Consider the following 15,634-nt stretch of genomic DNA (forward strand, 5'->3'; position numbering starts at 1 on the left):
ACCTAGGGGATAAAGGGAAAGAAGGAGCTCAAGAGAGGTAGGACCATAGGAGAAGGGTATTAGTAAGGGAGAAATGGGGGAAATGGAGGCACCTTAAGTGGGAAAACCACGATGGAGGGGTGAGACAATGTGAGAGATAAACAATGCCTAGCTAGTTTTGAAAACCAGAGGGAACTGTATTACTCCTACAACCTAGTGACAAATTATACACAGCAGATCAAGAAATATATGTCTAGGTAAGGTTTATCTGAGAACAATTGGTCTTTGCCCAAGATTTATCTACATGACACACAGTAATTAAAAGTACCAGACTGGTGAAACTAACCTTCTTGGGTGTTTAACAGACATACTTTGAGGCCTATAATAATTTGGTCAGAGGGACATAAAGGACACTTTTTGCTCCTTGCCCTCCTAGGTCGACTAGTTCCAGGGGACTATGAGCATCTCTCAAAATGTCCTGTAATTGTGGTGGGTCACCTGCCCTCTTGATCAAGGAGGCTGAGGAGACCCCACCAGGTGTATATGTTTTTAAAGTGTTCCTTTATAATGTTCTGAATCTTTTTTGGTGTCTGTTGTGATGTTCCCCCTTTCATCTCTGATTTTCTTGATTTGGAGGTCCTCTTTCTTTCTCTTGGTTAGCTGGGCTAAGGGTCTGTCAACCTTGTTTATTTTTTCAAAGAACCAGCTCTTGGATTCATTGATTCTTTGTATTGTCTTCTTTGTTTCTGTTTCATTAATTTCTGCTTTGATTTTTGATATTTCTTCTTGTGTGCTGGGTTGGAGTTTCATTTGTTGTTGCTTTTCACATGAGTTGGGTTGCAATGTTAAGTCATTTATTTGTGTTCTTTCTGATGTTTTAATGTAGACACTTAGAGCTATAAACTTCCCTCTAACAACTGCTTTCAACGTGTCCCAGAGGTTTTGTTGTGTTGTATTGTCCTTTTCATTTAGTTCCAGGAATACTTTTATTTCTTTCTTAATTTCTCCTTTGACCCATTCATCATTCAGGAGTGTGTTGTTTAATCTCCATGTATTCATGTAGTGACTAGTGTTTCTTCCGGTGTTGATTTTAAGCTTTATTGAATTGTGGTCTGATAGAATGCACGGAAAAATTTCAATCTTTTTGTATTTTTTGAGCTTTGTTTTGTGCCCCAGTATGTTGTCAAATTTGGAGTAAGTTCTTTGTGGCCCTGAATAGAAAGTATGTTCTCTGTTGCTTGGGTAGAATATTTCGGTAGATGTCTGTTTGGTCCTTTTGATGTATGGTATTATTTAATTCAGATGTCCTCTGTTTATTCTTTGTCCCTTTGACCTATCTAATGGAGACTATGGGGTATTGAAGTCCCCTACTATTAATGAATTAGGGTTATCCTGGGTCTTAGAGTCCTGTGGTACTCTTTCTATGAAATTGGGCACACCAGAGTTTAGTGCATATATGTTCATGCTTGTAATATCTTCTTGGTCAATTCTTCCTTTGATCAGAATGAATTGGCCCTCTTTATCTCTTCTGATTATTTTTGGTTTGAAGTTTACTTTGCTAATTTTAGAACTGAAACTCCTGCTTTTCTCTTAGGATCATTTGCTTGGAATATTTATTTCCATCCTTTCACCTTAAGTTAGTGCTTGCCCTTGAAAGTGAGATGGGATTATTGCAGACAACAAAAAGATATATTTTGTTTATTTTTTGTATTTAAATTATTTACCTTTATTATATGTGTATGAGTATTTTTCCTGCATGTAAGTAAGTGCACCCACGTCATGCAATGCCCAAAGATGCAGGTCTCTAATCCCCTAGAACTGGAGTAATGAACGGTTGTCAGCTGCCGTGTGGGTGTTGTGATTTGAACCTGGTTTTTCTTCAAGAGCAACCAGTGCTCTTAAGCACTGAGCTATGTCTCCAGCCTCATGGGGGTTTTGTTTCTTAATTCATTCAACTAGCCTGAGTGGTTTAAATGAAAAGTTCAGTCCATTGATATTTAAAATTATTAATGAAAAATGTGTATTGATTTCTGTCATTTCGATTTCTGTTTGCATTCTTTGTCTAACTGTGTGCTTTCACAGTTCCACCTTCATTTAGTTTCTGTTATACCATGGGCATAGTCATTCTTTCTTCAGCTCTTTGTTTTGCTTCAATAACTCTCTGAAGGTAGGTTTATGGACATTAATTCTTTCAGCTTATTTATGTCATGGAAGATTTTTCTTTCTCCTTCAATTAGACATTTTGGCTGGGTAAAGCATTCTGGTTTGGCATCTGTGGTCATTTAGGACTTGGAATACTTTGTTCCCAGCTCTTCTGGCTTTCATAGTTTGCACTAAAACATCCGCTGTAATTTTGATGGGCTTTCTTTTGTATGTGACTTGTTTTTCTTTTGCACCTTTCATTTTCCTCTCTTTGTTCTGTACACTTAGTTTTTTACTATGATATGCTGTGGAGAGTTTATTTTCTGGTCCTGTCTGCTTGGTGTTCTGTGTGCTTCTTGTATTTGTATGGGCATATCTTTAATTTTGGGAAATTTTCTTCTGCAATCCTGTTGAAAGTCTGGTCCATACTGTTTTCCTGAGATTCTTCTCCTTCCTCTATGCCTATGTTGCATAAATTGGGTCTTTTTATGGTGTCACAAATTTCCTGCATTTTCCATTCCTGTGAGCTGCCATGTTGGTTGTGGGAACTTAATCCTAGGCCTCTTCAAGGCAGCCAGTGCTCTTAACCTCTGAACCATCTTTCCATCCCCAATATCTTCATCTTTTTTTGCTTTGTTTTTCGCTTGTTTTTTTTTTTTTTTTTTTTCTGTTGACTCTTGAGCACGGTCCTTCATTGTTGCATGCTTCTTGTACCTGTATAGTTAAGTCTTCCCTTATTTGGAAAACTTTTCTTCTATAATTCTGTTGAAAGATCTGGTGAATGCCATTCACCTGAGATGTTGTATTTTCCCCTGTGTTTATGCTACATAGACTTTGTCTTTTTGCTTGTCCCATATTTCCTGCATATTCCGTTCCCATGGTTTTAATCTTTTTTGTATTCTTTGCTTGAGCAGTTCACTTCTTCAACTTTATTTTTCCAGTCTTTATATTTTGTTTCCATTTTTTCATTCTATTGGTGATGCTTTTTTCTGTTGTTTCTGATTCACTTATTGAGTTTATCAATTCCATTGTTGTTTCAGCCTGTGTTTTCTTTAGTATTTTCTTGGATTCACTTTACAAACCCTGGATTGTCTTTTTCATCTTATGTTTTATTTTCTTGTGCTTCAGCCAGGAGTTTATCCATAACATGAGGATCTCCAGGAGAGTGAGGAGCCTAACCCCCAGTTCAGCTGATGGGTAGCAGTTTGGTTGATTCTAACTAGCTACTAGCAAATAAGATATGATCCCTGAAGCCAAAATAATAGGTCTGTTCTCACAGCAGGCAATGGTGACTTTTAAAGATAGAATCTGACTATCTCTCCCACCTAGTTAGGTTCTCACCACCAACCTCAGCAGGGCAGGGCCAAGGCCCCAGGAAATACCATGGGATCAATATCAGCTCTTTCCTACTAGCTAACAGATTAGAAATGAACCCTTGAGCAGTGAGATGTGCTGGGGTTGGTCTCTAAGCAGAGGGATGGGTGAGGCAGGCTTTCCATAATTCACCTAGACTAGTCAGGTGCTCTTTGACAGCCTCAGGACTATGCCAAGGCCCAAGGATAGAATACAGGATTAGATGGGTTGGTTATTACTAGCTAGCAGAGAAGGCCTGAGCTCTGGAACCCCAGGACTGGAGATCGTTCCAAGGCAGGGGAATGGTATCAGTAGGAATTATGTAACTCACCCCACTAGTGAAGAGGATAGACTATTCTTACTAGCTTGCAGAGAAGGCCTATGCCTGGATAATATGATGTTTCTTAAGTGATTAAAAACTTGTGTTAGATTGGAAGTTTTCCACAAAGATCCAAGGTTTACATGGTGAACATCACAGTTGAGGTGCTCTGAGGCCTCCTGAGAGGTGAGATAAATGAAAACAGCAGTAATAGAATCCACATGAGAGGAACCCACAGAAGTTGTGTGAAGATTGCATGTTCTGCAGAGTAAAATTTAACATGTAAAGAACTTTTTTAAGGCCAAATTGTTTCCTGTGTTTATTGCTAGAGATTTCCAATTACAAAATTCATGAAACTATGGGACATCATGGTACATTAAAAACAAATTCATTTGGAAGTACATGTTCGTGACACATGACACTGTATCTCTGACTACTGTTCATTCCTATTCTTGGGTCTTCTTCTAAGTCAGTATGTCTCTTTAATCATGTAGTTGATGGGAGTGCGACTGAAACAAACAGTTGCTGAGCTCTGCCAGAGGGGTACAGCCAGTGTTTCCTAGTGATGAGCTGCAGACCAGAACAGAGATGAGTCTGTATAAGACACAATGCTACGAGCAGCTGAGCCAAGGGGAAAGACAGTGAGTCACAGAAACTACGGCAAACAGAAAGAAAGCATCCTGGGGTGTCGGATGTGAACTGAGTAACTGCAATCATGATCATATTAAATATTAAAAGCAATAATCAAGAAAAAGAGAAATGTGTGACTTTGACCATTTAATCACAGGACCAGTGTTAACTGTGTAATAATGGCATGTCACTTCTAGCATTATTCCTCTGTAAAGGGTCCAAGATAAAACTAATCTTTAAAGTCCCCTTATAGTATGACGAATAATTAGAATCACATATGACTCTTAGGGAAACGTAGTAAGTCACACAGATTTTGTTGGAATGTACCTTGTAACAAAGAAATTAAAAACAGAAAAATAAAGTCCAGTGTATTAACATGTACACTTCACCTACATAGGAGAGATACCCACAGAATCAACCATGCTGCAAGCAGGTTGTTCTGAGTTCCAGGTATATAGCACCTTCAGAAAAATAAAGCTTAAAAAACCAATTATAAATATAAATCAAGTATTTACTCAATGATGCAAAAAAATGCTCAAAAACAAAACCAATTTTAGTACAAAAACTGCCTAAGTAATTGTCCCTTTTTCTGTAGGAGAAAAGATTAAAGTTCAATATATCAAGAACAGTTTTGAGAAAAAGGTACCTTGCCACTTGCCCTGGTCACAGGGCTGAAGTTTTGAGCATTTTATTTCCCAGTAACAACATGACCACATGTGATCTGGCACACAGTGTAATTCCAGATGAATGAACTTGTGTCTAACTCTTGCCTTGGGTTCTGACTGCATTTGGGCATAAGTGCAGATGTGGACTCTCAGACGAAAAGCTAAGGTGGGAAGAGAAGCGAGACACAAGCCAAGTAGGCTGTAGACTTAGAAGTTATCACCTGAGTGTGGGCATGGAATTATAATGAACTACTGTTTGATTTAAGCCATTATTACGGCAACAAACATGTTTTTAAAAGAAATTAATCTACACTGTAACCAATAAAGAAACATTAAACATGCATGAATGGTTGCCTCCAAGGTATACATTTCTAAATGAATAAAAAGTTCTCAAAAATGTAAAGCCCAAGTGAAACTGGTACCTTTTAAAAATAATTTATTGAGAATTTCATACATGCATATAAGGTGTTTTGATCAAATCCATGCCCACTCTCTCCCCTCCAACTCCTCCCATATCTCCCTATCACTTTTTTTCTGATAACTTCATGTACTCTTTCTTCTTCTATTATTTATATTTATTTATTTATTTATTTATTAAATGGGGCTTTTGGCTACTCTAACATTCCCGCATCTGAAGAGGTAAGCCTTAAATATTTTAAAGATTAGGTAATAGCTCCCAAACACTTTTGACATTTTTGGCCTTTGGAATGGAGTATGTTGCTAAGAGGCCCAAGGACATTGTGAGCTTTAGCCAAGAAACTAGCTACTTTCTTTGGGGTCTTTTTACTCTAACTGCCTAGCAATTCCTACCTCCTATTAATATCATACCATCCTCTGAAGAGGTTACCCAAATTGCCAATAGAGAATAGGGACACAGACCACTCTGGCTTCTCCCACATTGAACAGGGATGCAGGGTGAGGCAATTTGGGTACCCCTTCAATAGGTTTATCTAATGCTATTTTTAATTCTGGTGTCTTAACCATTTTGGTGAGGAAGAATACCTTATCTCCAAACCTGATGATGTGAGTAGATGTGGTGAAATGCTGCATCCTTGTTTTGGGTTTGGGACATATGGAGAAATTTTTTGTGTATTTTGTAGTTTTTTATGTGTTTTCTTTTAATCATCTTTTTAATTATTGAGCTTTTGTACATTTCATATAACAGTTCTTAATCAAAAGCTCTTAATCAAATTTAGAACCCCCTCCCACTGGACTTCAGGTATTCTGTCATACATGTTAAGTCCTATCCAGTCAAGCATTTATATCTGGATGTCCTTCAGTACAAATCCATCCACTGGAGACAAGTCAGCCCATCTAGAGATCATAAGTAAGGCTACTCTCCCTCACCCAGCAGTGATCCTTTCATTGAACTGAATAGTCAGGATAAGCAGAAATTTTTGAAACTTAAGAAATTTATTCATTTTTGTCAAATATTTACAAGTGATGCATTCTTCTTGCATTCCCATTTCTATTGAATATAGAACCAATGTTTTCTGTTTTATGTTACCAGACTAGTATTTAGTTTTCAAAGTTTCGTATGTGTGTGATTGTAAAGGTATAAAAATATTTATCAGCTGGCTTCCTGGTAATTAAAGTTTTTGAGGAGAAATAGTGAACACATGAGTTTGGCTGTTGGTCCAATTTTGCTTTCTATGTTCTGGACAAAGGAGACCCTTAATTTGATTCTCAGAATAATTGATTAAAATAGTTCTTGCTAATTTCCAAGTATTTCATTTAATTGAAAGAAGCAAGACTTTTGGGGAGAGACCAACTCTTTTGACCCATTCCGTATAGGCAGAATGCTTTGAGCACTCTGAGAATGTACATACCTGACTTTGGGCAGTAACCAGTCTTTCTAAGTTCTTTTCTAGGTTCACTTATATAATAGGAGGTGGCAGGTTCCACCCACCAGAGCTTTTGTGTACCATATGGCTTGTCACTGAGCAGGCCAAACAGACCCTAACTAATTTAATAACGAAGGTCCTGTTTATATACAGTATTGCAATTTCACTTAAGATAATTTTATTATATTATTCATCATGGAAATGTATGCATTATTCATATACCTATACTTTAAGTAATAAAATTGTCTAATAAAATAAAAAATTCCATAAGGCTTTATGTTTCTCTGTTAAATTTATGCTATATTATGAGAAATCTCCAACCTAATTTTATTTTTCCCTGGGTGCAAAGTTGAACAATATCTCAGAATTTTGTATTTGTTGCTGTGCATTTTAATACAAACCAGTCACTTAAAAACAATCACATGGAGAAAGCCATAATGGCTTCATATATGAATAATAACACAAATATTTGGAAATAATGTGTCTACATGAAAAGGAAAAAAAAACCAGAGGCTCATTATTTTTATTTGTGGGACCAAGTTTAAATTTCAGTTTTCACTGAAAGTATTAGTTACATTGTTTTGCTTAAAAAAATCAGCTGCAAAGTGAATTTTTTTATTGTAGTTCTCACTTTAAGACAGAGATACAGTTTAAGTTCATCACTGAGGAAACAGTCTCTCACACACCCACACCCCTCCACACCCACACACACACAAGCACACATGCACAAAAACACACTAAAAAAGCAAGGCTAGCACTAGGAAACAAAATCCTTTATCATATTTTTCTAAAAGTTCATCAAATATATACACTGTAGGTAAGACAATATTTTGGGACCAACTTCATATTAATGGACCATAATTCACAACATTATTGTCATGTGGTACACACTCTATCCAGTCATGATATGCTGTTGAACTTGTTGGTGAGCTTTCCCTATATCCCTGTCTGCACTGGAGCCAGAGATTGTCAGCCTTTTCCTCTCACAAGGTGACTCTATGCTGTGGGGAGAATCATAGTGAGACTGTGGGTGTCCCATAAACAGGAAATGAGGTCTGTATCATTTGAGAATATAGCTGTGGATTTTACCTGGGATGAGTGGTAGGCTCTTGGCATTGTGGATCAGGACCCACGGCAGGGATATGTTGCTGGAGAACTACAGGAGTATGGTGTCCTCAGATGTTTGCATAGTGGCTACTACACTGGATATCTTTAAATTATAAAATTAAGGAAGTGAAAACTTTGCATTACTGACACGATAGATGCTTATCAGCATGGCCTGAAAATTCAGCTATGATGAATCAGAAGACTAGCTTCCTTGATACGAAATCTTTAGAAAATCGCCTCTGTCCCAACACACGAAGTTATGGTCCAGGTGGTACAAGACTATACATTACATTGAACAATGTGCAAGTCTCCCACACTGTACTGCTACTGAAATCCTGAAAGTTAAGTCATTAAGTAGGTTATGGAAAGAGCATCTTGGGCTTAGAATGACATGATAGGTTCTGATTTCCTTCAAAGAGACCCTGGAAAGCCATTGGTGAAGGTACAGCCTCAGCTGCAGAGGGAATGTCAGAATATTGAAGATGATGAGATTTGGAAGACCTTGATGGACAGTAGCTGATGTGGTGTTGAGCTGTCTTGAGTTTATGAGACACACTATTTGTGTAGTATTCCCTTGTGATCTTCTGGAATCCATACAGTTTGGGAAGCTTTTCTGCTCAGGCTCAGCTGTCAACAGAATACAAATCAGAACCTATCCGTAATTTCTGATTTCAAAATTGAAGCAGAACATTACAAAGAAACTACATTAGCCAATGTCAAAGTCCAGCAGTGTAGCTACATTCTGACCTCCATGAGGATTGTATGACAAGGGTGTACTTACACACATGTAGGCAATACACACATATACATAAAACAAAAATAACAAATAAATAAAATATTTTTGGACTTTAAAAATTATACTGTTTTATATGATGATTATAACAAATCTTGCAGATAAGAAAGCATATGGTCTAATAGTTATGTATTTGTGTGGCCCATTAAAATGTGGGAAGTAACATTCCTTTTTAGGATGGCCTGGATTCAATTTCAACCACCTGATATTTGAGAAAGGTGTCAAGAACACACACTGGGTAAGGGGAACTCTCATACTCTGTGGTGGGATTGAAAACTGGTGCAACCCCCATGAAAATCATGTGGAGAACTCTCAAAAAACTAAAAATCAGTCTACCTTATGGTCTGGTAATAGTACTCCTTGGCATAAATCCAAAGGACTCATACTACTGCAGAGACATCTGTTCAACCATGTTTGTTGCTGCTCTTTGTACAGTACCTAAAAGATGGAAACAACCTAAACATCCCTCAGTTGATAAATGGATAATGAAAATGTGGTACATTTATACAATGGAATTCTCAGCATTAAAGAAAAATGAAATTATGAAATTTGCAGATAAATGGATGGAACTGGAAACAGTTATACAAAGTGAAGCAACATATTCAGAAAAACAGCTGACATATGTTCTCTCTTAGAGAGAGACTTCATGTAGACTTAGTTCCAAATCCTTAGATATGAGTATATATCGTGATGTAACTGCAGGGGCCATGAAAATGGAAAGGAATTGGGATAAGGGGGAAGAAGGAGCTCAAGAAAGATAAGAGACAGGTGTGATCATGGGTGAAATGGGGAAAATAGGGGTACTTTAACTGAAGAGGGAAGAAGGAAGATAATACAGTAAGAGAGAGAGAAAGAGAGAGAGAAATAACAGTACGAAAAGCAAGAGGGAATTGTATTAATTCAAGCCTACTGAAAAGTACACGTAACACACACGTGTGTGTATGTGTATGTGTGTTATATGTGTAACCGAAGACCATATGACAAAAAAAAAAAAAAACACAACAGTGCTAAGCAGGCAAACCTCCCTTTGAGTTCTTGGTCTACACTGGACACCTAATCTGGAGGATTAATGGACTACCCTCTCCACTGGAATATCAATAAGTCATTTTCTGTCTAATTAACACTTTGGGGGCATAAGTTTCTCTGTCTCCCCCAATTTCCTCTTCTTCCTCCTCTCATCTTCCTCCTCCACCTCTTCCTCCTCCCACTGGTAAATGTTTACCCCATAGGTCTTGGCCAGGCCACCTGTTTCTAATTTTCCCTCACATGACTTTATTAATCTTGACCATTCAGAGAAACCACTGGCCTCACTTCCTTGGTCCGTGTAGACTGCTGGTGACACTCACTTCTTTCTTTTTCTTCTACTTTGTTAGAACACAGAAATTAATTTTTTAAAAATAGCACTTGTGCATATCTAAATTACATATGATACTATAATCTATATGTAGATGGTAAATTGTAATTTCTGTGTTCATTGATATATTCATAATAGTAAACTTAGGTAGTTAATCTAAGAATCTGTCAACAGAAGAACAGATAAAGTGTGGTGTATATCTAAACATACAGTGGAATATAGCAGCAAACGGAAGTGAGCCTTCCAGGTGCCACTCAACCTGCTGCTCACTCTAAGTTCAAATACTCAGAAACAAGTGTGTCATGTGTTCCCTTCATGTAGAAGTTGAAAAATATCAAATGGACAGAAAAACACAGAACATTGGATTCTGGAAGTAAAAGGGGAGCTAGGTAACATGGCTCAAACATTACAAAGGAGTATTTCTTCTTCTAGTCAAAATGAAAACCCAAGGGCCAGCCTTGAAATTCTTCCCACTGGCAGCAACTTCTTTCTAAATGTCCTCAGGGACATCCTCGATACGGATGGTGTCCCTGCTGCTGTTTGCTTTTGTGTGATGCTTATGTTTGTGCAGAATCAACTGCAAACACAGCCAACATTATGCGCCTGCATTCAGCTCTTCGTGGGGATTCCATGAGAATGCAGGTGTGGTCTCAATGGAGAATTCTCTGAATTTTCTGGTATTGCAGCTCAAACGGAGGCTATGGGCATTTGAGCTTCTTTATCATATAAACTCTTTGCACCTTCAGATATTGTTGAGCCTGACCTCGTACGTAACACGTAACACTTTCAGCCGATTATAGTGTGTTGTTATGCACATTCAATGGTTTAACCTCTTAGGATAGTTATCAACTCATGGTAGGCAACTCAGCGTATGTGGCCCGTTGGTAACCCATCAGCAAACATTCAGTCTGTAGCAGTCCCCTTAATAGACCAACAAGCATTTCTCAGAAAAAAAAAGTAATGATTATCTGCCTAAGACAGGAGACTTGGCTTCAAAGTGCTCAGGCCTAAGCAGTGGTTCAGCTTGGGGAGCCTGTCAATCATGGAGAGACCAGCCCCAACCATGGCTGGCAGGCAAGCACTGTTAGATCTGCTGGAACCTGTGGCCCTAACAGCAGAGCAGCCTGTACCTTCTTTACCTCATGAGGTCACACATCTAAATGTTCCAGAGTAACATACTTGATGTCAGATTTATGCCCCACCTTCTAACACACAAATATATTATCCATCACTTTAGAGTACTTGGTATTTCTAATTCACCAGATCCAATCATTATATAATCAAAATAATGGAAGAAAAGAGTGATGTCCTGTGGAAGGAGAAGGCAATTAAATTCCCATAAACTAAATTTTGTCATAGAGCTAGGGAAATCATAGACCCCCAAAGTAACACAGTAAGGGTCCATCGCTGGGCTCAGAGACCAAATAACTGTTTCTATTGGAACTTACAAAAGGAATTAAGAAATGGGCACTTGCCAGGTCAGTAACTGCATATCAGGTACGTGGGTGGAGGTGGGTTAATGTGTTAAAACAATAACATCATTCATATCATATATAGACAACTAAGGTTCCCGCCTGGTTATGCTAATCCACAGTCATTATCCAAGATCAGCCTGCCTTCTGCACAGGCCACAATTGGGAATGAGGGAATTGCTACCTCTGCAGCTTCTAAGTCCTCCATCCTATAAATATATAAGCACTATTTTCAAAATAATAATAATTACTTCACATGCCTGAGGGTCATCATAGACATTCTTGCAGTTGCTGAGAATATCTAGCACAGTTATGTATTCCAGAGCTGGTGGGGACAAACTAAGAGATATGCTCTTGAGAACTGAGCTTCAGGTAAAACTCAGTTGGTCAAGTGACCTGCACTAGCCCCTGCTCTGTCTGGTGGACCACAGTGGCATTTCTGTTTTTTGTAATCATTGTCGGTTCAGAGCTAATACTGCTAGTTATTAAAAAGGCTGTGATGCACACTTACTCTGGTAAAAGTCTGCAAGACCTTTGTGGAAGGCTGGGAGAAAGAGTAACAGTGGAAACATTTGGTAAGGTGCAAGGATTTCCTTAAAAGAGGTCTAGGATCTCCATTCCTGAAGGGTTTCTGGGCCCTTCAATTGGCTCAAGTCTAGGAATTGGTTGAGAGGTTGTGAGTATCTGTTCTTCTAATTCTTGTTAGATTTTTGTTCACATGAACTAGAGCTTTGGTTTATAAAGATGAAACACTTCCCTCTTGTGATAAATGACCAGCATGTCTCATTTTAGGCCTCCTAGGGTAAACTATTCCAATTAGTTCTTTGACCCTGATGACCACAACTGTAACCACACCTTTTGTGTGATTATTGCTGCTTCTTGCAGCCTGCCAATTCAGAGTCCAATGCTGTCATTGCTTTTAAGGACTCAGTTTGGTGGCAGTAGTTCTGAGCGACGGAGAAGAGTGACCACAAGGGCCTCACAGCAGGACTGGGCTTTTCTCCAGTTTCATTCCTCACAGTCACACTGAACAGTGTGTCCTCATGACCTTTCCCAGATAAGTGGTAAATTCATATGTGACAAGTCCCTTCTAACATTCGCAAGCTCTAACCTTTTATCGTACTACCTCTGAAGAATTGAAAAGCATTTTTGGCATTTCTGTGTCACTTGATATAGGTGATCAGACTAAGAAGATGCCTAGAGCCCTTTAAGGCCTGACACTAATGCCAGTATCTGTTTAATGGAGCCATGCTAATAAGATTAGCCTGATGCAAATTTATATTCCTTCCGACATCATCCATATCATTAATATGCACCTGTGCACATATTCCCTGCAATTCTTTTGGAATCAGTTGGAGAAACCTGCCATTATTTTTGCTACAGCCATAGCTGCCCCTGGGCTGCTCTTTGAACTTTATCCTTTGGGACCTATTAGCATTTGATTCTACCAAAGAATCATAGAAGTAAAGATGGATAGAAATCGATTTTCATCGCTCTTAAATCTAGTCAGATTGGAAGATCAGTTCTGGAAACCCCTGAATAAATTCAAACCCATCCCATGTTTCTGTTTCCTTAGAACTATCTTCCCAACAAAAGCTGCAACATGTGAATTTTTAAAGGTTTTCCACTGAAGCCAAGCTTGTATGTTTATGCTGCCATGGTTATCAGGGAGCATGATTTTGAAACATTCCATCAGTCCTGCAGGACTAGAATTCTTGCTCAGAACTCAGTGCTGTGGTATTTCTGCCTCAAAAAACCTGTGTGCAGCTTTAAGCATCTTGAGCTATCTTGATGAAGCCCAATCAGATTGGTCAGAATAACCCCTTAAAGTAAGCTGAATAAAGATGTCTGTCACGGTGACCAATAAATAAACCAATTTTGTCTTTTCCTGTTTCTCTCTTGTGTTACATTTATTCTTCTCCCTTTTTTCTTTTCCATTTTCCAAGCTCTGGAAATGAGCTCAAACTCAGGGATGTAGACATGCTAGACAAGTGTTCCACCACTGAGTCACCTCAGTCTAATAGTGATGGAGTCTACAAGATTAATGGAAAAACAAATGAATAGCCCTTGAAGCTGATTACTACATGGCCATACTGTGCACACTGGTATTTAAACTATATTGTAGTTACTGAAGCGGATCATTACATGGAAACAGTTTAGTACTGACGTAGCCATACTGTGAATACTGGAAATTTTTGGCTAAGTACATGGTTGCCAGGTTCTCCGTGTCAGAATAGAAACTTACAAACAGGCAAGAAAAGGCAAGCTATGTAGTTATGCACTCAAGGAGAATGGAGAGGAGAAGGACTGTTCACCTTAATAGAACTACAGAAGATTATGAATGGAAATACTTGTAGATGTATGCATACATACTTTGCTTGAAGTAGCTGATGCAAATAACAAGTAAATATAAATGAGCAGTATAACATGTATGCAGAATTATTTCAAAAAACCCATCAAGTTAGTCCATCCCCAAGTATGGGAAGCCTATTTCCTCACTCTTGAAATGGCATGTTCTATAGTGATGTCTCCAAGGAACTCTGGGAAGAGAATGAAAAAAAAAAAGGGGGGGGGGAATTTACAATGGAGAAACCTACCCTTGCTACCTCTGCCTTTTGATTAGGTGAGCAGTGATTCATGTTGTTGTATTGGTAGCCTTTACCCACGCTTGTATGGCATGAAAAACCAGGATTTTATCTTTGTGTTCTTATCCCCAGTAACCAATAACCTCAAAGGAATTATGAAAAATTCATAATACTTTTAGTGGAATAGCCTTTTTAAGTTCCTGGACAGTTCTCAACATTGCTGATTTCTTTAAGAACAAAGGAAATATAAGAAAGTTTAAACAAAAATTAGCCAGAGAAGACAAAATGTATAAATACAGTTGGAATTCAGTATCAGAGGAAGAGATCAGGGAAAACTAAGGGAGTATCAGTATAACTCGCCCTTCATAGGAACTTGTCAGTTTAATCAATTATAAAATATATGCTATTCTTATGGGAAAATGTTAGTGTTGTAGATTAATGAAAGTAAGTAGGAGCTGCCAATTTCAAATTTCCTTATAAACATATGACGATTTAAGTCTACAGATAATGAAAAATTTTAAATTGTATTTACTATTTTTAAGTGTATGAGTATATTTCCTGCATGTAGGTAAGTGCACCCATGTCATGCAGTGCAATGCCCACAGAATAGGGTGTCACATTCTCCTGGAACTGGAGTTGCAAAGAGTTGATAGCTGCCATGTGGGTGCTGGAAATTGAACCCATGTCCTTTGCAATAGCAGTCAGTCCGCTCTTAACTGTTGAGCCATTTCTCCAGACCCAAAAATGAGGTTTTATATAATAAAAAGACAAAATTTTGAATGACTCACTGTATTTTAGTCATTTTAAAATTTATAATCTCTAAAAATAGTTTTACTGCAGCTATGAAATTGTTATCTAGTAATTAAAATGTTTGGGTCTCATAATAATCTTTTATCTGATTAAACAATCAGAATTACTATGTAGTGTCCTTATGAAAGTGGGAAGAAGATTTATATTTTAAAAAGGGAGATGTGCTAAAAATAATAAAAGCATGTAGACTCAGTTACTGCTCTAATATGTAACATTATCTGTCTACTGGAAAGGGCCGGTCACGTTGCTTTCAGAGGCAACCATCCATGACAGTGGAGGCGCCTTCAGCTCTGTTTGACCACACTGACTGATCAAGAGCTCCTCAGTCTCTCAGAACAAACCATGGCACAAGAGGAGGAAGAGACTTACTCTTCCAAAGACAGAGTGCTTTTGAGGGGCAGAGATTCTTCTGTTTTGAAATAAACTACACTTTATTACTGTGAAGTCTCATTCACCCAATCATTATGTTTTCACTCTGCACTGTTTGTTTTATAGGACAGAGGTAATTAGTTGTGTAATAATGCTTGGATTTGTTCAGTGTCTTATATAGTGAAACACAATGCTAAAATAATTTTAAACAT

At 38.1% G+C, this 15,634-nt stretch overlaps 1 protein-coding gene across 2 annotated transcripts in view; it reads left to right on the plus strand.

Annotated features, from left to right (window-relative positions):
* The window catches only part of Sntg1 (syntrophin gamma 1), a 910,195-nt gene that overhangs the window by 453,311 nt on the left and 441,250 nt on the right, over nucleotides 1-15,634 (plus strand). The gene's annotated exons all lie outside the window — the stretch shown is intronic.

This window comes from Nannospalax galili, unplaced genomic scaffold (genome assembly GCF_000622305.1).
Source record: "Nannospalax galili isolate Female #2095 unplaced genomic scaffold, S.galili_v1.0 scaffold745, whole genome shotgun sequence".
Lineage (NCBI taxonomy): Eukaryota > Metazoa > Chordata > Mammalia > Rodentia > Spalacidae > Nannospalax > Nannospalax galili.